We start from the raw sequence: 25,773 nt of genomic DNA, 5'->3' as shown, positions 1-25,773 counted from the left end.
GACACGCCAAGGGGAGGAATGTAAAGCATGATTATCTGCTCCTCTGATGCAAGATACCCATTCTTGCCACATTTTAAAGGATACTTCAGCGGCGTTCTTCCATTTACATAGTATGGCCTTACATGCCAGGGTGAGAAGTAAGTCTAACAGTTGACGGTCATTGTCGGTGGCCATATTTGGTTCTAGGGCGCCCAATAGGACATAAACAAATTCCCTTGGAGGTTTAATCCTTAGTGTTGGACCTAGGGAACCCCAAGTCGCATAAGGTAGCTTGGCACTAAGTGGGTAGGCCTATCTCCAAGGAACATGTGCTAAGTTTGCGTCATACCCATCAGTAACGGAACATCCAACCACTCAAAAATAAAGACACTACACCAAATTTGGAAAAATATGAGCTGTTTTATAAAAGTTCTCTTAGATTCTTTGTTTTTCAAAATTCCGCAATCAAATGTAGTTAAGTTTTCACAACTTCATTACTTTACTACATAGAGCAGGTAACATTTTCATCTTTCAATAAGTAAAGTGCAACAATCAAGTTTTCCAAGTACACTCTTACACCTCACCCTGAAATTATTCACTTGACACAGAATTAGACCATAATGCCATGAGTTACATTCCAAATACTGTAGGTTGGCATGAATTATACCCCAGAAGATTCAAGGTTAGCAGTTTCCCAGCTAAACCCACCAGGCAAAGAGCCCTTCCCCTGCTAATGAGAGAAGAGGGTTACACATAGCTGACACAGGGGTAGATCAAGTAAGTGAAATCACTCTAGCTTATGTTCCTCAAACCCCCTTTGCAATAGGACGAGTCTGCGCCTTAATCAAGTACAGCCTTGCCCTGTGGAATCCCCCCTTGGAGCTCTCCCTCTCTACTCCCAAGGGCTACAGGGCATCAGTTGGAGTTTTATATCTCCCTTGCATAGTATACCTTACTGCATGACAATTCCTGGAACCACACGGAGCTGTACGAGTGAGAGGTTTCTTAGTTGGTTTCGTTTACTGCTGCTCAATTCTTTCGTCCAGTCCGCTTCTCCGGGCTAGTCCCGCTGCTTCCCCCACCTTCCCGGCTTACTTTGACTTGCAGTAACCGGAGGCGGCCTCTCCCCGACTTTTCCGCTTGAAAGCACCTCTCTCGCCGTGAGCGGGAAAACCTCGCTCTCTCCTCTCTCAGGAGAGTAGACGTTCCTCCGGAGCCCACTCGGCAGCCCCTGGCACTTCACCGGCTGAAGGACGGTGCTCCATAGCCTCGCATCTCACTCCGGCCCACTGGACACTTCCGCACCCTCCTCAGCGGCTCCTCCCACAGGTCTCCGCCTACCGCCGTCCCCTCACGGCGTGCTCCGCCTCTGGCCGACCTCTTCCGGGGTGTTCACCTCCCTTACCCGGCAACCGGTCTTCCTGCGGCAATCCCTCTTCGGCGCTGCAACGTCTCCTCACACGCCACTGGAGCCTTCCTGAAGGGCGATTTGGGTCGCGGAGCCGGCAGCTGTGCGGTAAGCCTTCTCCCTTTTAGCGCCAACAGTCAGGACTTAGCGCCGCGCCTCTGCGGCGGTGGGGCCCGAATAGGCGACACGATCAGGAAGTTCTTCCCCACTTGACAGGGGGATCCTGTTCCCTCACCGAGGCGGTGGCACGCCAGAGTCCACCTCAGCTCACTTCTCACTCCGTGTTGAGATCTCCGAAGCAGACAGGATTATGACCTCGGGTCAAGCGCGTTCACCATGGGCACAGGGCTTGGTAGACAAGCAAGGAGGCCCGTCAGTCTGGAAGGGAAATCCGCCTTTAGATCAATCTCTCCCTTTCTCAGTGCGTGCTCCTCCTCACTAGCCGCCTTACTCCTGACCAGACCCACTCTACCCTTTCTCTGAACAGTTCTAAAATGGCCGCCCTGGTTCTGGCCTTATATAGCTTGACCCTAGGAGGTCCAGAAGGGACCAGAAGTTTCTAGAGGGTTCCTATTCTTCCCTATGGGTCCAGCCACAGGAATGGCAGTTATGGCAGTTGTTGTCCTCCATTTTGTAGGGCAGGGTGAATTTTTAGTCAGAACAGGCTCCTAGGCCTGAGGTAAAAACTATGAGGGCAAAAAGAGCATCTATCCCCCAGTCCAACACCACAAAAATATCCAGTGGACATAAAAATTAAGAGGTATGAGGGGCAAAAAGGGAACAAAATAAATAATAAATTGGAGGGACTACCCAAAGGCAGACAGGTCTAACACGCGTACCCCCCAGCTGAAAGTGGGGAGAGCTACCCAAACCCCTTGGGAGTCCTCATCACTAAGGCGGAAATACCTAGAGAGACCGTCTGCATTGGCGTGGTCCACTCCAGGCCGGTGTTCCACCTGGAAGTCCATTCCCTGTAGGGAGATGGACCATCTCAACAATTTAGGGTTTGCCCCTTTCATTTGCATCAGCCAACGAAGGGGTCGGTGGTCAGTCTGAACCAGGAAGTGCGAGCCAAACAGGTATGGCCGCAACTTCTTCAGAGCCCACACCACTGCAAAAGCTTCCCTCTCAATTGCACTCCACTTTTGTTCCCGGGGAAACAGTCTCCTGGATAGGAAAACTACAGGCTGATCCAGACCCTCTTCATTAAGTTGCGATATCACTGCCCCAATGCCATGTTCTGATGCATCTGTCTGGACAATGAACTCCTTGGAGAGGGGCCCTCAGGACCGGTGCTGCACACATTGCCTGCTTCAATTTTTCAAAGGCTTGCTGACAAGCCTCTGTCCAAACTACCCGTCGAGGTTGTTTCTTTGAGGTGACCTCTGTCAGGGGTGCTACAATAGTGCCATACCCCTTCACAAAGCAACAGTAGTAACCTGTGAGGCCCAGGAAAGCTCGGACCTCAGTCTGGGTCTTGGGGGGTTCCCAGGCCATGATTGCCTCAATCTTTGCCTGGAGGGGCTGCACTGTTCCCCTACTCACCAAGTGACCTAGGTACACAACCAACTGTTGTAACTTTCCTCATTTCCCATTTCCTTTTCCCACCCTCTCTCCCTCTGCTCTCTTGGTATGAACCGCGCTCCATCTTGGAGTGCGGGTTAGAATGTTCGGTTATTGTTGAAACCGCCAAGCCCGGAGCACCTGTTTAATCTATGACTAATAAATCTTATATTTGGAACTCACGTTGAGTAGTGAATTATTACTACATTTTGGCGACGAGGACGTGGAGCAGAGCCACCACACTTAGTGGGCAGTTAGAACCTTTCTCCTACTTAGACTAAAGCAAGGGGTCCCCTGCTTCCGACCCCCGTGTGGCTGTGCTGTATACTTCCCCCTCACCTTTCTTTCCCCCCCCCCCCACCATCTTTTATCCGTCCTGCACCCATTGTATGGAACCATACCTTTCTCCCCTCCCCACTTTTCCTTAAGGAGGGAGGTGTGTTGTAACTTTCCTCATTTCCCATTTCCTTTTCCCCCCTCTCTCCCTCTGCTCTCTTGGTATGAACCGCGCTCCATCTTGGAGTGCGGGTTAGAATGTTCGGTTATTGTTGAAACCGCCAAGCCCGGAGCACCTGTTTAATCTATGACTAATAAATCTTATATTTGGAACTCACGTTGAGTAGTGAATTATTACTACACCGACCCCTGCCCAATCTGACATTTGCTGGCCTTGATTGTCAAGCCAGCTTGTTTCAGGTCCTGGAGAACTGCTTGCAAATGTTGGAAATGGTCCTCCCAACTGCTGCTGAAGACAGCAATGTCATCCAGGTAAGCAGCGGAGAAACCCTTCATTCCGGAGAGGACCTGATTCACCAGCCGCTGAAATGTGGCAGGGGCATTCTTGAGCCCAAAGGGCATCACACAAAATTGGAAGTGTCCCTCAGGCGTGGAGAAGGCTGACCTTTCCTTTGCTCCGTCTATCAGGGAGACCCGCCAGTCCCCTGAAGTGAGGTCAAAGGTACTCAAGTATTGGGCAGCTCCCAGCCAGTCAATTAATTCATCCGCCCTAGGGATCAGATGAGCATCAGTTTTGGTAACTGAGTTCAGTCCCCGGTAATCCACACAGATCCTCAGTTCTGGAGTGGTGCCTGGTGGAGCTGCTTTTGTCACTAGAACCACCGGACTGGACCAGGGGTTACTGGAAGGTTCTATAACTCCTAGCTCCAGCATCTTGGTAACCTCACCATGAATGCTAGCCTTCACCTTGTCTGACAGCCGGTAGGTTTTTGACTTCCCTGGTGGGCTGTCTCCTGTGTCCACGTCATGGGTACACAGGTGGGTCCTTCCCGGGACAAGGGAGAACAACGCAGAGTACTGCTCCAGAATCTGGCGGCAGTCCTCTCGCTGTTCAGGAGTTAGGGATGGGGAGAGAATCACTCCCTCCACCGACCCATCCTTTTCCTGAGACGAAAACAAGTCTGGGAGAGGTTCGCTTTCCGCTTCCTCTCCTCCGTCAGTCACCATCATCAGAATGACCTCGGGCCTCTCATGGTGGGGTTTGAGGCGGTTAGCATGTAGCACCCGTAGGGGCTGTCGAGGGGTCTTAAGGTCCACCAGGTATGTAGCCTTACCCTTCTTCTCTAACACCTCAAAGAGGCCTGTCCAGCGATCCTGGAGGGCACTTAGCTCTCCAGGCTCCATCACCCACACTTTCTGGCCAGGCTCCAACTCCACCGGGTGAGCGTTGTGGTCATACCACTCCTTCATAACTGCCTGGCTGGCCTCCAAGTTGTCAGAAGCTTGCTTCCACAACTTTGCCATTTGGCTCCTGAAGGCCAGCATGTAGCTCACCACATCCTGGGGAGGCTTCCTGGGAGACTTTTCCCATCCATCCTTCACCAGGCTGAGAGGACCGCGTACAAGGTGCCCATACAGAAGCTCAATGGGGCTGAAGCCCACTCCCTTCTGTGGCACTTCACTGTAGGAAAATAGCAAACAGGGTAGGAGGACGTCACATTTCCTCCGCAGGCTTTCAGGCAGACTTCTGATCATGCCCTTTAAGGTCCTGTTGAACCTTTCTACCAGTCCATTTAACTGGGGGTGATAGGGAGTGGTGAACCGGTAGGTCACTCCACACTCCTTCCACATTGCCCGCATGTACGCTGACATAAAGTTGGTCCCCTTGTCGGACACAACTTCTTTGGGGAAACCCACTCGGGTGAAGATCCCCATCAGGTCCCTAGCCACCACTGGTGCCGTGACAGTCCTCAGAGGAATTGCCTCTGGGTACCGTGTGGCGTGATCCACCAGAACCAGGATAAACCTGTGACCAGCTGTTGTTGGTGGATCCAATGGCCCCACTATGTCGATGCCCACCCTTTCAAAGGGGGTGCTAACGACAGGAAGTGGTTCCAGGGGAGCTTTCAGCTTCACCCCTGTTTTCCCACTGGCTTGGCAGGATACACATGTCCGACAGTAGGTGTCAGACGCCACTTTCATCTGAGGCCAGTAAAAGTGGGGGACAAGCCGAGCAAAGGTCTTGTCCTGACCTAAGTGTCCTGCCAAGGGTATTTCATGAGCCAATTCCAACAGAAGGGCTCGGTATCGTTGCGGGACTACCAAGGCCCTTGATAAACCGGGTAAGGGTACCTTGGGTTCACTGTAGAGAAGTCCGTCCTCCCAGTAAATGTGGTAGTGTCCCGCAACGTTCCCTGCTGCCTGGGCCTTGGCCTGTCGCCTCAGTCCCTCAAGGGTAGGGCACTCCCTCTGGCCCTTACAGAACTCCTCCCTGGTAGGCCCTCCCTCCACATGCCACTCAGCAGGGATGGGCCGGTCCTCCAGAGAGACTACTTCCCCCTCCATGGACTCCTGGTCCACCACCGCAGGTGGCCGATCTGTCACATGGGGTGTGGAAGCCGAAGCAGGCTTCTCCTGTCTTCGGGTCTGTCCCTTTTTGGCAGCGGGTTGGGCCATTGTTCCAGGCTCCAACCCAGGCGAACTCCCTCTCCGGGCAGTCACAGACCTTGTGCTTACACAGGCCCAGTCAGGTGTACCCAGCATCTCTGAATGCGTTCGGTATTCCACCTCTCTCCAAGCATTGTGCTCCATGTCATTCCCCAGCAGACAATCAACTGGCACGGCAGGGCTTACGGCAACTCGAAGTGAACCTGCAACCCCTTCCCACTCAAAGGGAACCTCGGCCACAGGGTAGTGGCCCATTCTGCCTTCAGCCATCGCGGCAGGGTTGAATACATTGGGAATCACCTGCTCTGGAGACACCAGTTGACTCCTCACCATAGTCATACTGGCTCCTGTATCTCTCAGAGCCTCCCCTCTTTGGCCATTGATGGTGATCCATTGCCCATACCTGGTAGTATTTGGGGGCACCTGGATCTTAGGAACCATCTCCCGATCCCCCAGGGACACTAAGGTGACACCCGCCCACTCACCCCCCTTATCTAAGGGCAACTCCTCCCCGAGCGCTACACTAGCTACTCCCGGGGCTTTTCCTCCAGTGGGAGGGGGTGGTCTCTTTGGGCATTTGACATCTCCTTTATAATGTCCCACACCACCATACTCGAAGCAGTGGACAACCCTTGGCTGCTGGCTCTGGCCAGGATGAGGGTTTCTGGGCGGGTTAGCCTTAGGGGTGAAACCTGTTCCCTTTCCCTGGAAACTGTTTTGGGGACCTTTAGCGAACTCCCGCTTTTTATCTCCCCCCTCCTTCTTCTGAGGGGCACCCTGTCCGGCCCTTTGGGAATCCCCTCCAGTCCCCTTTGAGGACACCCGGGTACTTGCCCAGATGTCCGCCTCCTCTGCAAGCTTCCGGGGGTTGGTCAGCTTGCTGTCCACCAGGTGTTGGCGCAGCTCGGGAAAACATTTCTCGAGTAGATGCTCTTTAAGAAAAAGGTCATATAACCCCTCATAGTCCTTCACCTCGCTGCCCTGTACCCAGCCCTCCAATGCCTTCCTCGCATAGTCCACGAAATCCACCCAGTTCTGGGTGCTTAACTTGTGGCTCCCCCTGAACTTTTGGCGATACTTTTCCGGGGTTAGCCCAAACTTTTTTATTAATGCTAACTTCATGGTGGGGTAGTGGGTCTGCTCCTCCTGTTCTAGGGCTAACAAGGTGTCCCGACCAGTGGGGGGCATATACTTATACAACCCACCACCCCAGTGTTTCTCCTGGATCCCATGGGCTCTTAAGGAGACCTCATAGGCAGCTAGCCACTTGGCTATATCATCCCCTTGACTATAGCTGGCAACTATGTCCGTGGGCAGGTAGGGTCTGGACTCCCTGGTTGGTTCTCTGGTTTCGCTGCCACTATTTGGAGTAGGGGAGGGTCCTAATTGCAGGGCCTGGAGTTCTAGCTCCTTTAGTTTAAACTCAGGAGCCATCCTCCATTCTTCCCTCTCCTGTTCTAACCTGGCTAACTCCCACTTCAGCTGCCTTTTCTCCCTTCGGTCTGTGAGTTCTGCTTCAGTCAAGCTTCCTCCGGAGACACTACTGCTCCTCTTTGAGTAGGTCATTGGTCCTGGAAGTAGGTTTCCCATCTCAGGATGGAACATTCCCTCTACCCCTATGACTGTGTCCCGGTCCGTCCCCTCTTCCTCCTCCTTCCCTTCTCCATGTGCTTCCACCCAAGCCCTCAAACTGGTCTGGAGTTCCCCCTTCTTCGCACCACGCTTAAAAAACACCCCCATCTGTTGACAAAAGTCCTTAAGCTGGGCTACAGAATAAGTGTCCAGTTCTTCCAACGCAAATTCCATTTTGCTAAAGGCAATTCAGGGACAAGCACACAAAAAGAGTAGATTTACAAGGGGCAATCTGAAGCTACCTCCACCCACCACCAGGAATGAATTTGGAAAAAACAAAAGTAGTAATTAGGATGTCCGCCAGGAGAAAACTCCAGGTGTAGGCCTGTGGGGTATGCTTTGTTACTTCAGAGTAGACGCAAACACAGTTCAGATCCCACCGCTAGACACCAATTATGTTGGACCTAGGGAACCCCAAGTCGCATAAGGTAGCTTGGCACTAAGTGGGTAGGCCTATCTCCAAGGAACATGTGCTAAGTTTGCGTCATACCCATCAGTAACAGAACATCCAACCACTCAAAAATAAAGACACTACACCAAATTTGGAAAAATATGAGCTGTTTTATAAAAGTTCTCTTAGATTCTTTGTTTTTCAAAATTCCACAATCAAATGTAGTTAAGTTTTCACAACCTCATTACTTTACTACATAGAGCAGGTAACATTTTCATCTTTCAATAAGTAAAGTGCAACAATCAAGTTTTCCAAGTACACTCTTACACCTCACCCTGAAATTATTCACTTGACACAGAATTAGACCATAATGCCATGAGTTACATTCCAAATGCTGTAGGTTGGCATGAATTATACCCCAGAAGATTCAAGGTTAGCAGTTTCCCAGCTAAACCCACCAGGCAAAGAGCCCTTCCCCTGCTAATGAGAGAAGAGGGTTACACATAGCTGACACTGGGGTAGATCAAGTAAGTGAAATCACTCTAGCTTATGTTCCTCAAACCCCCTTTGCAATAGCACGAGTCTGCGCCTTAATCAAGTACAGCCTTGCCCTGTGGAATCCCCCCTTGGAGCTCTCCCTCTCTACTCCCAAGGGCTACAGGGCGTCAGTTGGAGTTTTATAGCTCCCTTGCATAGTAAACCTTACTGCATGACAATTCCTGGAACCACACGGCGCTGTACGAGTGAGTGGTTTCTTAGTTGGTTTCGTTTACTGCTGCTCAATTCTTTCGTCCAGTCCGCTTCTCCGGGCTAGTCCCGCTGCTTCCCCCACCTTCCCGGCTTACTTTGACTTGCAGTAACGGAGGCGGCCTCTCCCCGACTTTTCCGCTTGAAAGCACCTCTCTCGCCGTGAGCGGGAAAACCTCGCTCTCTCCTCTCTCAGGAGAGTAGACGTTCCTCCGGAGCCCACTCGGCAGCCCCTGGCACTTCACCGGCTGAAGGACGGTGCTCCGTAGCCTCGCATCTCACTCCGGCGCCTGGACACTTCCGCACCCTCCTCAGCGGCTCCTCCCACAGGTCTCCGCCTACCGCCGTCCCCTCACGGCGTGCTCCGCCTCTGGCCGACCTCTTCCGGGGTGTTCACCTCCCTTACCCGGCAACCGGTCTTCCTGCGGCAATCCCTCTTCGGCGCTGCAACGTCTCCTCACACGCCACTGGAGCCTTCCTGAAGGGCGATTTGGGTCGCAGAGCCGGCAGCTGTGCGGTAAGCCTTCTCCCTTTTAGAGCCAACAGTCAGGACTTAGCGCCGCGCCTCTGCGGGGGTGGGGCCCGAATAGGCGACACGATCAGGAAGTTCTTCCCCACTTGACAGGGGGATCCTGTTCCCTCACCGAGGCGGTGGCACGCCAGAGTCCACCTCAGCTCACTTCTCACTCCGTGTTGAGATCTCCGAAGCAGACAGGATTATGACCTCGATTGGGTTTACTTACAATTTATACAAAAAAAATACAGCTTAGGTAAAAACTTTTGTAGATCTGTCTCTTTGCTATATAAAACACCAATGGAAAGAATTTTAGTGAATGGGAATCTATCTGCTCCTGTCAAGATTCAAAGAGGCACTAGGCAGGGGTGCCCCCTTTCGCCTATGCTTTTTAACCTATACATCGAATCTCTAGCTGAGAAAATTAGACGAAACACAGATATACAATCTTTCAGTTTTAAGGGATGGGATAAAAAGGTGGCGTTATACGCTGATGATTTATTGGTTTTTACTCCAGGCCCAAATATCTCAATTCCATTGATATATGATGAAGCTAGAAAGTTCAGGAATATTTCAGGATATGAAATTAACGCCACAAAAACTGAATGTATGGTATGGAATTTGAGTACTTGTGTGTACCCGATAAAGAGGGTGATTAGATACTTCGGTATATTAACCCGTTGGCCGCGGGGGTAATTCCCCCGCTGTGCTGGGGACCGGGGGGGCGCGCACAGCGCCCCGGTGCTCGCCATGAGCCACAGTGGCCGTGTGCTCATGACGAGCTGATCGCATCATGGCCACACCCGTTACTGTAGAATGTTCAGCACAGCAAGGGAATGAGCCCCGCGTGCGAGTGTTCTGGCCGTTATGACGAGCTCAGCTCGTCATGAGCATACGGCCACCTTGGCTAATGATGAGCTGAGCTCGTCATGAGCCTGGGAGGGGTTAATATCCCAAAATATTGATGAGATTCCAGAATTAAACCTTCAAAAGATTACTAAGGAAATAGAAAACTCCTTGACAGGATGGGCGAATCTGCCACTAACTCTGATAGGCAGAGTAAATTTAATAAAAATGATGCTTTTGCATCTTACTACAGGCCATCCCTTTGGCTTTTAATGAAAAAAAATGAATATCTCTTCAGTCCAAATTTAATACCTTTATTTGGGCCTCAAAAGCGATTAGAATATCGTGGAAAAAGCTACGTAGGAAAAATAATAAGGGGGGTTATGCCTACCAGATTTAGTTCTATATGCTAGGCCTTTCTCCTTGAGGGCAGGTAAATTACTTTTGGATATCCTGGATGACTCAGAATCGGGACTGATGTTTAACGCAATGCTTTTAGGGATTGATAATGGAAATCAATATTTTCTATATAAATATGGGGACACGAGATTTTTTTTAAAAGTTCGATTCAAAGCATTATGGGAATTTGCCGCTACATGGGAAAAGGTCAGAAAAGTTCTGAAGATCAGCTATTTTTTTTTTGTTCGAATATCTTTTATTTATTTGCATTATATATTCATAGTACATGCCAGGATGCAAACAAGGAATTACAACATGTTATCTCTTGAGCATGCAGAAGTGTTCAGAAGAAATAGCAATTCACCAGAGTACTCCGGTTGCACACTGACTCGCTGTAGGAGAGTAGGGTCTGCTATCCTATGGTCACCCCAAATTTTTGCTTTTTGCTTCACTGGTTTTCGACTACTGAGGCTGTGGGCCTGCTGATCAGACCCCCAGCCTGCTGTTCTCTCACTAAATTACTGACACATGTGCTATAGGCACATACCACAATTGGAAATGGACTCCTTGTCAGCCCCTGTATAATGCACTATAGGTGCCCAGGGCATAGGGGCCACCAAGGCCTACCAGGGGCTGCAGCATATCTTTTGCCACCCCTGGCTGGTTCTTAAATTGACACAACTGGCTGATCACTCAGCTGGGGTAAGGTGGTGTAATCACCCCTTGCTTAGATGTAGTATTCCTATATCTAAACCTATATCTGGACACATGTAAACCTGTGAGCCATTCCTATGGAAGGCCTCATCAATCCTGGAGGCAGAGTGCGTGGTTTTATGTGAGATGGAGCTCTAGCATGAGCTGAGCCTGTCTGCAGCTGTCGGGAACAACTCCCTAAGCTGTTTCAGGATAATGCCATACCATATACTCTTAAGTGCCTTATAATCCTCACGGTTAAATAGCAACTTTGGTTTGGCTTTATCAAAACATGTCGTGTAAGGTGTCATACGATTTGGAATACTATCCCCTCGCCAGTTCTGGCAACGGGGATAGCATTCCACCCCTCTAGAGGGGTAGGACATGTTGCTTTACTTAAATGCGGTTAATTTCTCCAAAGACCTTAGATCCACAAAATGGATGCCTCTGCCACAGACAAATGTCTGGACCCCTGCAGCTGACCGAAACTCGGCCAAATGGGGCCTGGACAAAGGGTTTCCTGTCACAGGAGGGTGTCACCACCCTCCAGACAGGAGATAGTGGATTGTAGCAGGGAGGTTTGAAAGAAACCAGACACTGCTTGGGGCGCACAAGGCTGCCCCTTGCATAATCCGGCCAAACCGGTTCTGGGGCACTCCAGCCCTCGTGCCAGGGCGGCCTGGATCAAAGGAAGGGGGTGTATCCACCCACTTCCTGGGTCCCACCCATAGGGGGGGACCTAGCAGGTAATCACGCCCCCCAGATTCGAATAAGAGTGGGAGCAGTGCCAATGCACATCAGATTTCCTGGAAGAAACATTAGAAACGAAACTCTGGACCCTTGGACCTCCATCTCAACGTGGAAGCCCGAAGAATCTCCCTTGTGGTCAAGGAGTGACCACCCTGCAGCAGCAGGCACCATCCAGCCCTCGACGTCTACTTAGTTGCAGTTCCCGCCGGAACTCGAGCGACTGAGATCGACGAGATCAAGCTTGCCTGCCTTCCAACAGCCCGATCCACAGTCCCTGCGAAGCTGAGACCCGTGGAGGCGACCGGAAGCGTGGGGCACGCCATCTTGAATTGACCACGAGACGCCGACCGTGCAGCCCACGAGTGACCCTCGAAGCTGTGCACCGGGGTTTGAGAAGCCCCCACCCTGAGCTACTCCTGAGCCGAAGTTCAGCCCTCCACACTCGACGAGTGCTGCGTGGGGCCCTTCTGCTCCATTTGGCTCAACGCGTTGGCCCAGTCACTTGCCAGCCGGCTAGTGGTCCCTGTGCTGACGAAACTACAAAGAAGACTCGTGAATCTGGTTGCTCCAGATCCACACCAGCTCCCCTGAAAAGGAGCCCCCACTCTGACCTTCCTGGTTCGAGTGAGAAGCAATCTCCCGGTTCCGCGTGGATTGCTCTTGCCAAGTGTTGTTTGCTCCAAACTTGAAGCCGACAGCGCCGACGGTGAGAGCCTGCGTGGGACAGATCGTGACCTGCTCCTGGACGTCGCAGATGCCCCAGAGCCCACGTGACAGCGGAGAGAAGCTCCTCAACGGCCACCTGATTGCGCCCGACATTGCCTGGTTCCGTCCTGGTTCCACCCTGGTCACTGCTGAGTGACCCAGACTCTGTCCCCTCTGCTTTCAGGTACCCTTCGACTTGAGTCCACCCTTGGACTCCACCGGACACTTCATCTTCAACCCGCCTGCAGCCCTTTCAGCTTCAAGCACCAGGAGCCTGCGTGTCAAAACCCGACGCCACTTCGACCCTGTGCACCCACTTCCTGTGGGTGAGGTAACTTTGCTCCGCCGGTGTTCCCACACTGGTGCACATCTCTAGGGTCTGTGTCTTAAGTTTTGTTCCTCTAGGTTCAGCGGAAGTGTCCTTAAACTCAAACTTTACACTTTTTACGCACCATTGGTTAACATTGGTGCATGCGTGCGCTTTCCGCACATCTCCCGAATCCCGAGGGCCATTCCCGACTTCAGCATTGCTTGTCCTGACTGCTCCCAGCGATTCCCTAGGCCCTAGGCCTAACCACTGCTCGAGTGGCATCTCTTATACCACTTGTTTAGTATATGGTTTGAGTGGCCCCCTGCCCTCATCCATAATTGTGCAACTTTGTATGTTTAAACAGTGCTTTTGATTTAACGCTTGTGCCCCTTTATTCATAAAGAATACTGGGGATTGTTTTTAGTAATAAATACATATATTTTTATAATATATACTTGTGTGGTGTCCTTTCATTTGATATTACAGGATTGTATGTGGTAAAACAGCTCGCTTAACACGACCTCTTAAGTTAAGCCTTTAGGCTGCTTAGTCCATGCTACCCCTAGGATAGCTTGTCTAATAAGGTTGACTTACAACCAGACACCATAAGGGATTGTTTGGTCTGATAATAGGTGGTTCCAGAATTGGAAACATCACCTATCAGGCCAACTTCTCACATTGGTGAGCAGCGGTGCGGATTTGAGCTTGCTGTTGTTTTACCATTGCAATCTTTGTATCAAATTGAAAGATCACATCAAGTACCTCTAGGTACATATAAATCAAAAGCTTAGCATATTAAGTTCTACTGAACTTAGTAGTTGTAGATTAAAGGGATTAGCACACCCTGACTACAACTCACTAGCAAGGTACAGTAGGAAAACACTTAGTGTAGGTAAGTGCACCACTTACACCTCACTAGCAGTCATGTCTGACACAGGAAAAGCCTCAGGGTCTACTCCTGTGACAGTTGACCTAACCCAGGCAACTTTCAGCTATGACAAACTAACCCGAAAGGACTTGGTTGCCTTGTGCAAATCAAGAGGGTTAAAAAGGGGCAGAAGTCCCACCTGCCAAATCCTGGTAGGCATCCTAGAGCAGGATGACTTAGAAAGGGCGAAGGAAGCTTCCCTAGAGACAGGAAATGTGTGTGTGTGTGTGTGTGTTTCGATTTATATAGCGCACTAATCACCCAGGGGTCTCAAGGCGCTTGCTTAGGGAACCCGTCCTGGTATTCCCCTGTGAGATACCCCGGCAGGGTATTCACAAGGTGAAAGCCAGGCATCCCGCCGCGAGGGGCCGTAGTGGAGATTAAGCAAGCTATTGCCCAGAGTCGCAGAGTGTGACCCCGTGAGTCGAGTAGGCACCGGAGCGAGAATTGTCGAGTCCGTGGAATTTTTGTGCCCGAGACCCGCCGAGGCGGGGAATCGAACCCTGGTCCACGGCTGATCTCAGCTTCCGGGTCTGCCGCCTCTAACCACTGAGCCACGCTTCAGGAGGGAACCCCCCTGTAACTGATCCCCCTCAGGAGGAGGACGAGGAAGAAGAAGAGGAGGAGGAGGACTCAGAAGTTGAGGACCCAGAAGATCAGGATCAGAGGGGTAGCCAGGTCCAAGTTGCCAGGCTTAACCAGGCCAACTTAGACCTACTGGGGAATGGAGAGGGCCAGCACCTCCCCAGATCCCACCGTGTTATTCTCCCAGGCAACAGAAGAGTGAGATCCCCCTCAGGGGACTCTCATATTTCGAGTGCCTCCAGAGAATCACAGAGAGGCATGACTGCTTCTCAAAAGCTAGAGCATAGGGCCAGAATGAGGGCTGTCAAACTCCAGATAGAGAGGGAGGAGGTAGCCTTGGCTCAAGCTAGACTTGCCTTGGCAAGAGAGCAGAAATTAAGTGGCTTAGATGCCACTGGTGGCAGCAATTTTCCAAGAGAAAAAGACAGGGGCTATGACAATAGAAACCTGACAAAAATTGTGTCCCCCTTCAAAGAAGGGGATGACATCCACAAATGGATGACTGCTCTTGAGAGAGCCTGCATGGTACAGCAGGTTCCTGAGGATCAGTGGGCTGCAATTTTATGGTACTCCTTTTCTGAGAAAGGGAGGGACAGGCTCCTCACAGTTAGACCTGAGGATGCCAAAAACTACTCTGTTTTGAAGAGTGCTCTTATTGAAGGGTTTGGCCTAACCACTGAGCAATACAGGTTGTTGTTCAGAGACACCCAAAAAGCACAGACTCAAGACTGGACTGATTTCGTTGAGTGTGCCACTAAGGCTTTGGAGGGTTGGTTGCAGGGAAGTAAAGTTTCAGACTATACAGGATTGTACAATCTTATGATGAGAGAGCAGATCCTTAATAACTGTACAAACCAGCTGTTGCATCAATACCTTATTGACTCTGATCTGACCTCTCCCCAAGAATTGGGAAAGAAGGCGGACAAATGGGTCAGAACAAGGATTAAGCAGAAACCCCAGAACCAAGGTGGTGACCAGAAGAAAACAGACCAGAAGGGTGGTAATCAGAAAGATAAAGAAAAAGACCAGAAGTCTTCAGGCCCCCAAACTAATAGTAAGGAGGGTGGTTCCCAAAATGGAAACAAGAAGAAGAAGAACAAAGGTCCAAAGACATCTTGGTGTAATACCTGCAAATCAGTTTCACACTGGGGCAGTGAGTGCACCAAGGCAAATCCAGTCTCCACCACTCCAGCTCCTAAAGCAACTGCAACCCCAAGTACAGTAAGCAGTGGTGGAACACAGTCCAAGGGTGTAGCTGGGTTGACCCTGGGTATTGAAGTAGGATCTGGCCTAGTCAGAATCCCTACACAGGCAGTTCTCCTGTATGATGTGGACATTGAGTTGCCCACTGCAGTAAGCCCCAGTAACCTGGGCAAATACAGGCATACTCCCTTAATTAATGAGAAACTGGCTCAGGCCTACAGGGACACATGTGCCAGTGTCACAATGGTGACACCTGACTTTGTGGACCCTGGACAGATTGTACTAGGTGAGAGTTACCTAGTGACCAATGCAAGCAACTGCACTACTTCCCATAGTGTAGCAGTTGTGAACTTCTCCTGGGGAGGGGTAAATGGCCTAAAGAAAGTTGTTGTGAGCGCAGACCTTCCAGTAGACTGTCTGTTAGGCAATGATCTTGAAAGCTCAGCATGGTCAGAAGTGGAGTACAGGACTCATGCAGAAATGCTAGGGATTTCAGAGCATGTCCTTGCCATGACAAGGGCTCAGGCTAAGAAGTGCCTTCCTGAACCAGTGGTGGATCTTGGAACAATAGACCAACCACAACCCAAGAGAAGGAGCAAGAGAGGAAAGGCTGAGCCTTCCACCTTGCCCCAGGTTGAGGATCAAGTTTCAGAGGAAACTGATTCTGCAGTCCAAGAGGAGACTGTCTCTGAGGAGCTTGAACCTGACCAGGTTGAGTTTCTAGGGACAGGGGGACCCTCAAGGGCAGACCTGAGGCAGGCTCAATTAGATTGCCCTTCCCTTGAACCCCTCAGACAGCAGGCTGCTGCTGAGGCTGCTGGGGATGCCCAAGGTACCCATACTGTGTATTGGGATGATGGACTCCTTTACTCAGAGGCTAGAGACCCCAAGCCTGGCATGACCAGGAGGTTGGTCATACCTCTGCAGTTTAGGGGGTTCCTTCTTACCTTGGCCCATGATATTCCCCTTGCAGGACACTTAGGCCAGAACAAGACGTGGGACAGGCTTGTTTCACACTTTCACTGGCCTCACATGTCAGAAAATGTCAAGGAGTTTTGTCGCTCCTGCGTCACTTGCCAAGCCAGTGGTAAGTCAGGTGGCACAACAAAGGCCCCCCTAATACCACTACCTGTGGTGGGGGTTCCCTTTGAAAGAGTTGGAATTGATATTGTGGGTCCAATGGACCCCCAAACAGCATCTGGGAACAGATTTATACTGGTGGTAGTGGATCATGCCACCAGGTATCCAGAGGCTATTCCCCTAAGGACCACCACAGCACCTGTGGTGGCAAAAGCCCTCATTGCAGTTTTCTCAAGAGTGGGCTTTCCAAAGGAGGTACTATCAGATAGAGGCACAAATTTTATGTCTAGCTATCTGAAAGCAATGTGGAAGGAGTGTGGAGTAAACTATAAGTTTACCACCCCATATCATCCACAGTGCAATGGGCTTGTGGAGAGATTTAACAAGACCCTTAAAGGCATGATAAAAGGATTACCAGAGAAGCTCAGGCGGAAATGGGACATTCTTTTACCCTGCCTGCTCTTTGCTTACAGAGAGGTCCCACAGAAGGGGGTTGGCTACAGCCCTTTTGAACTTTTGTTTGGCCACCCTGTGAGAGGTCCATTGTGTTTGGTGAAGGAAGGATGGGAGTTACCTCTCAAACAGCCCAAACTAGACATAGTGGACTATGTACTTGGTCTCCGCTCCAGGATGGCTGAGTACATGGAAAGAGCATCCAAAAACCTGGAGGCCAGCCAAGAATTACAGAAAGCTTGGCATGACCAAAAGGCTGTACTGGTAGAGTTCCAACCAGGACAGAAGGTGTGGGTACTGGAGCCAGTGGCTCCAGCAGTACTCCAGGACAAATGGAGTGGACCCTATCCTATCATTGAAAAGAAGGGAGAAGTCACCTACTTGGTGGACTTTGGAACACCCAGGAGCCCTCACAGGGTAATCCATGTGAATCGCTTGAAAGCATTTGTGGACAGGGAGGACATGAGCTTGCTCATGGCCACAGATGGGGATCAGGAGGAAGAGAGTGACCCTCTCCCAGACCTGCTTTCTCAGAACCCTGATGATGGTTCAGTTGATGGAGTAGCCTTGGCAGGCAGCCTCACTGACCAGCAACAGATGGACTGCAGACAAGTTTTGCAGGCCCACAGGCATTTGTTTTCACTCACACCCAGCCAGACTGACTGGTGTACCCATGTAGTGGACACTGGTGACAGTCTGCCTGTGAAGAACAAGATCTACAGGCAACCTGACCATGTCAGGGATTGCATCAAGGCTGAGGTGCAAAAGATGTTGGAGCTTGGAGTGATTGAGCCATCAGAGAGCCCATGGGCCAGCCCAGTAGTCCTGGTGCCAAAACCTCATACCCAAGATGGAAAGAGAGAAATGAGGTTTTGCGTGGACTACAGGGGTCTCAATGCTGTCACTAGGACAGATGCTCACCCCATTCCAAGAGCAGATGAGCTCATTGACAGATTGGCTTCTGCCAAGTTTCTGAGCACATTCGATCTGACAGCTGGCTACTGGCAAATCAGACTAGCTGAAGAGTCAAAAGCCAAAACAGCATTCTCTACCCCTAGTGGACATTATCAGTTTGTGGTAATGCCCTTTGGTTTGAAGAATGCACCTGCCACTTTCCAAAGGTTGGTGAACCAAGTCCTTACTGGGTTGGATGACTTTTGCGCAGCATATCTAGATGATATTGCTGTCTTTAGCTCCACCTGGGAGGATCACCTGATCCACCTGAAGAGAGTTTTGGAGGCCCTGCAAAAGGCAGGCCTAACTATCAAGGCCACTAAGTGCCAGATAGGGCAGAGTAAGGTTGTATACCTGGGCCACCTAGTGGGTGGAGGCCAGGTTCAGCCACTGGAGAGCAAAATCCAGGCCATACAGGACTGGGCTCCTCCAGTTACCCAGACACAAGTCAGAGCCTTCTTGGGCCTGACTGGGTATTACAGGAAGTTTGTGAAGAACTATGGGTCTATAGTGACACCATTAAATGACTTGACATCCAAGAAGATGCCAAAAAAGGTTCAGTGGACAGTTAGCTGTCAGAAGGCATTTGATGACCTGAAGAAGGCCATGTGCTCTGCACCTATCCTGAAGAGTCCTGACTACTCCAAACAGTTCATTGTACAGACAGATGCTTCTGAGTTGGGGGTGGGAGCTGTGCTCTCACAACTTAATCAAGATGGTCAAGACCAGCCCATTGCTTTCATTAGCAGAAGGCTGACCCCTAGAGAGAAACGTTGGTCAGCCATTGAGAGGGAGGCCTTTGCTGTGGTTTGGGCACTAAAGAAGTTGAGGTCCTACTTGTTTGGAACTCACTTCCTAGTTCAGACAGACCATAAGCCCCTCTTATGGCTCAATCAGATGAAGGGTGAAAATCCCAAACTACTCAGGTGGTCCATTTCCCTACAGGGGATGGACTTTACAGTGGAGCACCGCCCAGGGACTGACCATGGTAATGCAGATGGTCTCTCCCGGTACTTCCACTTAGAACATGAAGACTTATCTGGTCAAGGTTAGTTTAATGTCCCTGCGTTTGGGGGGGGGGGGTTGTGTAGGAGAGTAGGGTCTGCTATCCTATGGTCACCCCAAATTTTTGCTTTTTGCTTCACTGGTTTTCGACTACTGAGGCTGTGGGCCTGCTGATCAGACCCCCAGCCTGCTGTTCTCTCACTAAATTACTGACACATGTGCTATAGGCACATACCACAATTGGAAATGGACTCCTTGTCAGCCCCTGTATAATGCACTATAGGTGCCCAGGGCATAGGGGCCACCAAGGCCTACCAGGGGCTGCAGCATATCTTTTGCCACCCCTGGCTGGTTCTTAAATTGACACAACTGGCTGATCACTCAGCTGGGGTAAGGTGGTGTAATCACCCCTTGCTTAGATATAGTATACCTATATCTAAACCTATATCTGGACACATGTAAACCTGTGAGCCACTCCTATGGAAGGCCTCATCAATCCTGGAGGCAGAGTGCGTGGTTTTATGTGAGATGGAGCTCTAGCATGAGCTGAGCCTGTCTGCAGCTGTCGGGAACAACTCCCTAAGCTGTTTCAGGATAATGCCATACCATATACTCTTAAGTGCCTTATAATCCTCGCGGTTAAATAGCAACTTTGGTTTGGCTTTATCAAAACATGTCGTGTAAGGTGTCATACGATTTGGAATACTATCCCCTCGCCAGTTCTGGCAACGGGGATAGCATTCCACCCCTCTAGAGGGGTAGGACATGTTGCTTTACTTAAATGCGGTTAATTTCTCCAAAGACCTTAGATCCACAAAATGGATGCCTCTGCCACAGACAAATGTCTGGACCCCTGCAGCTGACCGAAACTCGGCCAAATGGGGCCTGGACAAAGGGTTTCCTGTCACAGGAGGGTGTCACCGCCCTCCAGACAGGAGATAGTGGATTGTAGCAGGGAGGTTTGAAAGAAACCAGACACTGCTTGGGGCGCACAAGGCTGCCCCTTGCATAATCCGGCCAAACCGGTTCTGGGGCACTCCAGCCCTCGTGCCAGGGCGGCCTGGATCAAAGGAAGGGGGTGTATCCACCCACTTCCTGGGTCCCACCCATGGGGGGGGACCTAGCAGGTAATCACGCCCCCCAGATTCGAATAAGAGTGGGAGCAGTGCCAATGCACATCAGATTTCCTGGAAGAAACATTAGAAACGAAACTCTGGACCCTTGGACCTCCATCTCAACGTGGAAGCCCGAAGAATCTCCCTTGTGGTGAAGGAGTGACCACCCTGCAGCAGCAGGCACCATCCAGCCCTCGACATCTACTTAGTTGCAGTTCCCGCCGGAACTCGAGCGACTGAGATCGACGAGATCAAGCTTGCCTGCCTTCCAACAGCCCGATCCACAGTCCCTGCGAAGCTGAGACCCGTGGAGGCGACCGGAAGCGTGGGGCACGCCATCTTGAATTGACCACGAGACGCCGACCGTGCAGCCCACGAGTGACCCTCGAAGCTGTGCACCGGGGTTTGAGAAGCCCCTACCCTGAGCGACTCCTGAGCCGAAGTTCAGCCCTCCACACTCGACGAGTGCTGCGTGGGGCCCTTCTGCTCCATTTGGCTCAACGTGTTGGCCCGGTCACTTGCCAGCCGGCTAGTGGTCCCTGTGCCGACGAAACTACAAAGAAGACTCGTGAATCTGGTTGCTCCAGATCCACACCAGCTCCCCTGAAAAGGAGCCCCCACTCTGACCTTCCTGGTTCGAGTGAGAAGCAATCTCCCGGTTCCGCATGGATTGCTCTTGCCAAGTGTTGTTTGCTTCAAACTTGAAGCCGACAGCGCCGACGGTGAGAGCCTGCATGGGATAGTTTGTGACCTGCTCCTGGACGTCGCAGATGCCCCAGAGCCCACGTGACAGCGGAGAGAAGCTCCTCGACGACCACCTGATTGCGCCCGACATTGCCTGGTTCCGTCCTGGTTCCACCCTGGTCACTGCTGAGTGACCCAGACTCTGTCCCCTCTGCTTTCAGGTACCCTTCGACTTGAGTCCACCCTTGGACTCCACCGGACACTTCATCTTCAACCCGCCTGCAGCCCTTTCAGCTTCAAGCACCAAGAGCCTGTGTGTCAAAACCCGACGCCACTTCGACCCTGTGCACCCACTTCCTGTGGGTGAGGTAACTTTGCTCCGCCGGTGTTCCCACACTGGTGCACATCTCTAGGGTCTGTGTCTTAAGTTTTGTTCCTCTAGGTTCAGCGGAAGTGTCCTTAAACTCTAACTTTACACTTTTTACGCACCATTGGTTAACATTGGTGCATGCGTGCGCTTTCCGCACATCTCCCGAATCCCGAGGGCCATTCCCGACTTCAGCATTGCTTGTCCTGACTGCTCCCAGCGATTCCCTAGGCCCTAGGCCTAACCACTGCTCGAGTGGCATCTCTTATACCACTTGTTTAGTATATGGTTTGAGTGGCCCCCTGCCCTCATCCATAATTGTGCAACTTTGTATGTTTAAACAGTGCTTTTGATTTAACGCTTGTGCCCCTTTATTCATAAAGAATACTGGGGATTGTTTTTAGTAATAAATACATATATTTTTATAATATATACTTGTGTGGTGTCCTTTCATTTGATATTACAGGATTGTATGTGGTAAAACAGCTCGCTTAACACGACCTCTTAAGTTAAGCCTTTAGGCTGCTTAGTCCATGCTACCCCTAGGATAGCTTGTCTAATAAGGTTGACTTACAACCAGACACCATAAGGGATTGTTTGGTCTGATAATAGGTGGTTCCAGAATTGGAAACATCACCTATCAGGCCAACTTCTCACACTCGCTCAAGGTAACAACGTTCTCAAAGGTACGGTAATTGCAATAACAAATCAATTACATGCCAAAAAAAAAAGTAGTATCCCCGCTTTGGAAGGACATATTGTTTTAGGCAATAGAAGAGCATAATGAACCCCCATTCGCAACCTGAGCAAGCACTAGCAGTGCATCTAACATAAGTGACTTTTAGAGAGTGCACAGCCGCGCTATCTGGACGGCAGCGTGTCCTCCGGTGTGTGGGTGTGATGTGACATGGGACACCCATTCGGACGTGTGACTTAGTGCAGCCCTATGTCAATGTTAGTTATGTGGCGTAACGCCCAGGATGCTTCCACTAACGGATATTTCGGAATAGGGGGTACCTGGTATATGAGGCAATATTCAAAATATCTTAACAACTGTGTCGAGAAGGAAAACCTAGCATGACACTCAACTATAAGTCGCTAAACTAAACAGAAAGAAAATCGGTATTGCTGCATGTGGTCATATACGTTTGTCTCTGGTATCGGGGATTGGCGGAGCGTTTGCGCTTCCGCACCATTGAGGTGCGTCTCCTGTAGGAGTGCGATATGCACCTGGTGCCGCTTGAGGTAGGAGTAAATTTGGTATCTACCACGTACATACTTTTATCTTTGACATTGTGTAAACTTAGATATCCCTCTGTCTGACGCCCACCCCAACCCCACAGCAGGCCACCAATCACTCACCCCTAGTGCCTCCCCACATGGCATCATCAAAGACATATCGAGAAGTACTTGTAAGAATTGCACAGCATATTGGAAAAAGGGGAAAAAAGAAGAAAACAAGTGCAACCCAAGCTACGCAAACAGCCTTGCAAGACATAACAGGCGAATAATGTCAAAAGGACGGATGCTGAACACGCCGTTGTCCAAACTCTCTAATGAGATAGTGAACTTTTAAATCCGGGGGGGTTGCTGCGCACTAGGCGCGGTCGCACTGTTGCAACAGCTGTAAGAGCGTAGGAAGCCTTTCCCTCCCCAGCCAGTCGGAAATAGCCACAGCTAATATTGTATGGTCCAACTAGTAAGTGTGCGGCTCGCCGGGCACTTCTAACATGAGCTTGGGTCTCATCCGGAGAGGCCAGGCAGGCCCATCGTTCTCCGCCCGGACAGGGTTATATCATCCGGGCTCTGGCAGGCAGGTTCACCAAGAAGTTCCCGCCCAGACAGTAGCCACCCAAGGAAACCTCGACTATAAATCCAGTACTCACTGCGCCGTTCGCCAATGTCCAAGCGATCAATAAGGGTCTATGCCCCGAATACCTTCAGGAGCGGGGCTTAGCCAGCACCCAGAGAGGCCACGTGACAGTCGCACTGCAATTCAGGCGGTCAGTGACAAGTAGCATCCTTTACCAGTCAATGGAACAGATCCGCCGTTTGTGGGGTGACTTCCGGGTGCTCCACGGACATCTGGAATTGGGCTACCCGTAGATAGCCTCATCATCGCTGGGAAGGGCTCGCGGGTTGGTGTCCGGAGCAGTGTCTGTGGTGGGAGAGCAGCTAAGTTCCGCCACCACCCAGATGGCATCTCGTCGCTCAGTATGAATAAGCTCCCTAGATGGGCCGGCACCTGCCGTCTCCTTTGTCCGACGGGACAGCGACGACTTCCGCCTGCGGCTCCGCCGCGACCCACGAGGACCGAGCGATGTTGAGGGCCCCGATGTCTGCCGGGTGTCCCGAGCATTCCGCAGTCCAGCCAGGTTTCAACTTTCTCAGAGTTGACGAAGAAATGTGTTTTGTCTTGTGCTACCACTCTCAGCCTGGCTGGGAAAAGAAGGGAGTATTTGAGATCCAGCTGGCGTAGACGTCGTTTGACGGCTAGAAAGGAGTGTCTCTGGCGCTGAACCTGGATTGTGTAGTCAGGGAAGAACATAATTTTGGCATTTTCAAGGCGGACATCTTGAAGTTGCCTGGTTTCGCGCAGGATGGAGTCCCGATCACGGAAGTTCAAAACCCGGATGAGCAATGGCCTAGGATTAGATCCAGTGGGAAGTGGCCTGGTCGGTACGCGGTGCACCCGCTCCACGACAAAGTGTGAGGATAACGCACCTTCAGGTAACAGAGTCCTCAGCCAGTCCTCCACATGTGCCGTGGGCTCTCTCCCCTCCCATCGTTCAGGCACCCCCACGATTTTCACATTTCTTGGTGCCCGCCCTTCCGCATCCTCAGCACGGTCTTCTACGAAGTGAACCCTGTTGAGCAAGTCCTGCATCTGTTTGTCAGTCTGAGTAACCCGGGGCGTGAGATCCGCCACTGCTCTCTCCAGGATGGTGGTGCGTTCCGCTAATTTCTTATGGTCGGCATGTAAGTGCGTGAGGTCGATTGTGACGCTATATATTTTGGTCTCCAAAGAGGTGCGGGTAAACTGGATGGATTACTCCAGTCGTTTCATTGCCACCAGCATTGTATCTAGCTTGGCCGCCGTTTGGTCGGCATCCGCTGATTTAGCGGATTTTTCCATTTTCCCCTTCAGCTGCATGCCACCTGTGCCAGTCCGCGCCCTAGTACCCCCAGACATGAGCAGCGTGATGGGTGGAAAAAGCAGTTCTTATGGTGGCTATGCCCAGTGGTATGGAGTTCCGCAGTCTGTGACAGGAGACTGGTGCCCGGGTAGCAAGTGACTGTAGGGGAGACCCTCGCCAGGGAGAGCCACTGCGTCCCACCTCGGCAGTCTACCTTTGATCAGCGAATGGTCAGGAAAGGGGGGTCTCCGTGGCAGCCACCAGGGTTGTTCAGCACCCCCCTTACTTCCAGGTGGTAGCCGCCAATCACTGCGCCTTGGGCCCTCTCAGCAGTCCAAAGGCAAGGCCTCGGGGCAGCCACAGGGTGCTCGGCAAATGGCAGCGCTGCACAAGCACCATGTGGATAGCGTCTTCGCAGCTCCTTGTCGCAGTGCACACTCGTCAGATTCTTCACCCCTCAGTGATCGCCGTCTGCCACTCCGGGTAAATGCCTCGTTCTGGGACTCAGCTCCACTGAATTGTCGGGTCCTAGGATAGGGGGCAGCCAGTTGTGCAGTCTGGCTCTCGGGCCCCTCTGGGCCACAGCGGCAGCCGCCCCTGTCGGGTCTGGTGTCTCCAGTCAGCGCAGCCGTCGCTCTCACCAGGCCGCCCTTCAGGGCCTAGCGTGCCGCCAAAAGCCTCAGCAGCTCATATAGGATCGCGTCGGTAGCCCCTTGTCGCTCAAGATAAGCACTCACTCTCTGGCCTCGGTGGTGCAGTGCCCCAGTGTTCACAGGGTGGGCGCTCGCTGGGTGTGCACCCAGGTTCCAACACGCCTCTGGGCTGCAGCGGTGTCTCCGTTGGATTCGGCGCCCCGTTCACTTGGCAGTGTCTCGGGGCCTAGCGCAGAGACACAAGCCGCAGCCTCGCTTAGTCAGGCCCGCTGTGCAGATGCTTGCGTGGGCGGCTGTGTCACGCCCGAAGCCCTCAGTGCAGCAAAAAGTTGTCAATCGGCCCCAAAGTCTGCAAGGCGGTGGTGGACAGGTTGGTTTTGCCTCAGTTGAAGTGGCAGCTGCGGATGCATAATTTTAGCGGAGTAATGGCCCGGAGAAGGGGAGCTCGGGCCGGAGCTCTACCCTAGCACGTCCGACACCATTGCGTGCTTAGCCACGCCCCCTCCTGGAGATCAGCTATTGCTGTACTCTCCCTCCCATCTGGAATGCTCCGGGAACACAGGGATGGACCAGAGATTCTATGTCAGCTTCCCTGATAGATGCTGGTCTTCGATGTTGGGGACAACTAGTATCAGTCCATGAGCGAGGAGCCATGTCTCAGATATCAGCTCTCTGGAGCTGCCTCTAGATCCAGATGAATCAGGGTTTCATCCTTCCTCCAGAGTGAAGTTCATTCTGCTACACCATGATGACCTGTTAACAGTCTTG

At 51.5% G+C, this 25,773-nt stretch overlaps 1 protein-coding gene across 1 annotated transcript in view; it reads left to right on the top strand.

The window, feature by feature from the left end:
- Nucleotides 1-25,773, top strand: part of LOC144806092 (NACHT, LRR and PYD domains-containing protein 12-like) — a 198,885-nt gene that overhangs the window by 902 nt on the left and 172,210 nt on the right. The window lies entirely within an intron of this gene.

The sequence above is a fragment of the Lissotriton helveticus genome (genome assembly GCF_964261635.1).
Source record: "Lissotriton helveticus chromosome 1_1 unlocalized genomic scaffold, aLisHel1.1 SUPER_1_unloc_44, whole genome shotgun sequence".
In the NCBI taxonomy this organism is placed as follows: domain Eukaryota; kingdom Metazoa; phylum Chordata; class Amphibia; order Caudata; family Salamandridae; genus Lissotriton; species Lissotriton helveticus.
The sequence above is the reverse complement of the archived record's forward strand: the minus strand, read 5'-3'. Positions and strand labels throughout refer to the sequence as shown.